The sequence below is a fragment of the Nilaparvata lugens genome, chromosome 6 (genome assembly GCF_014356525.2).
Source record: "Nilaparvata lugens isolate BPH chromosome 6, ASM1435652v1, whole genome shotgun sequence".
Lineage (NCBI taxonomy): Eukaryota > Metazoa > Arthropoda > Insecta > Hemiptera > Delphacidae > Nilaparvata > Nilaparvata lugens.
In genome coordinates, this window is record NC_052509.1 from 35248546 (window position 1) to 35251909 (window position 3364).

The window sequence follows — 3364 nt, forward strand, 5'->3', positions numbered from 1 at the left end:
GACGAGTTTCTCAAGTTACAGCACGGGGGGAGTGGTGGTAAACATTTTGAGCTTTATATCATGGCTTCTAGTTAATAAAATCTTGAAATCAAGGTATCAAATGGATGTGCTCGTTTTGCCTTACAGGAATATGCAGTTTTTAAAAAATGTGCTCATCTCCATTACATTGAAATTGGACGAGTTTCTCAAGTGATAGCGAAGGGGGAAGTGGTGGTGAACTTTCCCAGCCTTATATCATGGCTTCTAGTGGAACAGATCTAAAGAGCAAGTATAAAAAGAATGGGCTCGTTATGCATTCTCAGAATATGCAGTTTTTAAAAAATGTGCTCATCTCCATTACATTGAAAATGGACGAGGTTCTCAAGTTATATCGCGGGGGGAGTGGTGGTGGACTTTCCAAGCCTTATATCATGGCTTCTAGTGGAACAAATCTTAAGAACAAGGTATCAAATAAATGTGCTAGTTATGTCTCCCAAGAATATGCAGTTTTTAAAAAATGTGCTCATCTCCATTATATTTAAATGGACGAGTTTCTCAAGTTACAGCACGGGGGGAGTGGTGGTAAACATTTTGAGCTTTATATCATGGCTTCTAGTTAATAAAATCTTGAAATCAAGGTATCAAATGGATGTGCTCGTTTTGCCTTACAGGAATATGCAGTTTTTAAAAAATGTGCTCATCTCCATTACATTGAAATTGGACGAGTTTCTCAAGTGATAGCGAAGGGGGAAGTGGTGGTGAACTTTCCCAGCCTTATATCATGGCTTCTAGTGGAACAGATCTAAAGAGCAAGTATAAAAAGAATGGGCTCGTTATGCATTCTCAGAATATGCAGTTTTTAAAAAATGTGCTCATCTCCATTACATTGAAAATGGACGAGGTTCTCAAGTTATATCGCGGGGGGAGTGGTGGTGGACTTTCCAAGCCTTATATCATGGCTTCTAGTGGAACAAATCTTAAGAACAAGGTATCAAATAAATGTGCTAGTTATGTCTCCCAAGAATATGCAGTTTTTTAAAAATGTGCTCATCTCCATTATATTTAAATTGGACGAGTTTCTCAAGTTACAGCACGGGGGGAGTGGTGGTAAACATTTTGAGCTTTATATCATGGCTTCTAGTTAATAAAATCTTGAAATCAAGGTATCAAATGGATGTGCTCGTTTTGCCTTACAGGAATATGCAGTTTTTAAAAAATGTGCTCATCTCCATTACATTGAAATTGGACGAGTTTCTCAAGTGATAGCGAAGGGGGAAGTGGTGGTGAACTTTCCCAGCCTTATATCATGGCTTCTAGTGGAACAGATCTAAAGAGCAAGTATAAAAAGAATGGGCTCGTTATGCATTCTCAGAATATGCAGTTTTTAAAAAATGTGCTCATCTCCATTACATTGAAATTGGACGAGTTCTCAAGTTATATCGCGGGGGGAGTGTGGTGGACTTTCCAAGCCTTATATCATGGCTTCTAGTGGAACAAATCTTAAGAACAAGGTATCAAATAAATGTGCTAGTTATGTCTCCCAAGAATATGCAGTTTTTAAAAAATGTGCTCATCTTCATTACATTTGAATTGAACGAGTTTCTTAAGTTATATCGCGGGGGGAGTGGTGGTGAACCTTCTAAACCTTATATCATGGCTACTAGTCAATAAAATCTTGAGATCAAGGTATCAAATAAATTTGCTGGTTATGCATTCCCAGAATATGCAGTTTTTAAAAAATGTGCACATCTCCATTACATTGAAATTGGACGAGGTTCTCAAGTTATATCGCGGGGGGAAGGTGGTGAACTTTCCAAGCCTTATATCATGGCTTCTAGTGGAACAGATCTAAAGAGCAAGTATAAAAAGAATGGGCTCGTTATGCATTCTCAGAATATGCAGTTTTTAAAAAATGTGCTCATCTCCATTACATTGAAAATGGACGAGGTTCTCAAGTTATATCGCGGGGGGAGTGGTGGTGGACTTTCCAAGCCTTATATCATGGCTTCTAGTGAAACAAATCTTAAGAACAAGGTATCAAATAAATGTGCTAGTTATGTCTCCCAAGAATATGCAGTTTTTAAAAAATGTGCTCATCTTCATTACATTTGAATTGAACGAGTTTCTTAAGTTATATCACGGGGGGAGTGGTGGTGAACCTTCTAAACCTTATATCATGGCTACTAGTCAATAAAATCTTGAGATCAAGGTATCAAATAAATTTGCTGGTTATGCTTTTCAAGAATATGCAGTTTTTGGTAAATGTGCTCATCTCCATTACATTGAAATTGGACGAGTTTCTCAAATTATACTGCGGGGGGAGTGGTGTTGAACATTCCAAGCCTTATATCATGGCTTCTAGTGGAACAAATCTTAAGAACAAGGTATCAAATGAATGGGCTCGTTATGCATTCTCAGAATATGCAGTTTTTAAAGAATTTGCTCATCTCCATTACATTGAAATTGGACTAGATTCTCAAGTTATATCGCAGGGGGAGTGGTGGTGAACTTTCCAAGACTTATATCATGGCTTCTAGTGGAACAAATCTTAAGAACAAGGTATCAAATAAATGTGCTAGTTATGTCTCCCAAGAATATGCAGTTTTTAAAAAATGTGCTCATCTTCATTACATTTGAATTGAACGAGTTTCTCAAGTTATATCACGGGGGGAGTGGTGGTGAACCTTCTAAACCTTATATCATGGCTACTAGTCAATAAAATCTTGAGATCAAGGTATCAAATAAATTTGCTGGTTATGCTTTTCAAGAATATGCAGTTTTTGGTAAATGTGCTCATCTCCATTACATTGAAATTGGACGAGTTTCTCAAATTATACTGCGGGGGGAGTGGTGTTGAACATTCCAAGCCTTATATCATGGCTTCTAGTGGAACAAATCTTAAGAACAAGGTATCAAATGAATGGGCTCGTTATGCATTCTCAGAATATGCAGTTTTTAAAGAATTTGCTCATCTCCATTACATTGAAATTGGACTAGCAATAAGTGATGGCATCCGCATTGTGTCGTTCAGATAGCATGTAAACAACTGGTACAATGCCATCTTCACCTGGGCATATACTAACCACTCCAAGGTAAAGAAATATATGCTCACTATGGTCATTTCCGGGGAGTGGCAACCTTTTTACAAGTTTGCCTGTTGCATCCACAATCAATTTTGAATACTGATTGGCACAATAGTCATTGTAAACTTTAATCTGTAATGGAGTTTATAGATGTATGAGAAATGGATCAAGCCCAATTTCCTTGATGGCAAATTGGTATGCTGGGCTGGAACTATGCTTCAGCATCTGCAAAGCTTGCAGTGCATTCGGAAGCAGTCTCCGTGATCTCTGAGCTTCAGCTCTTATCTGCCGCCCAACATCAG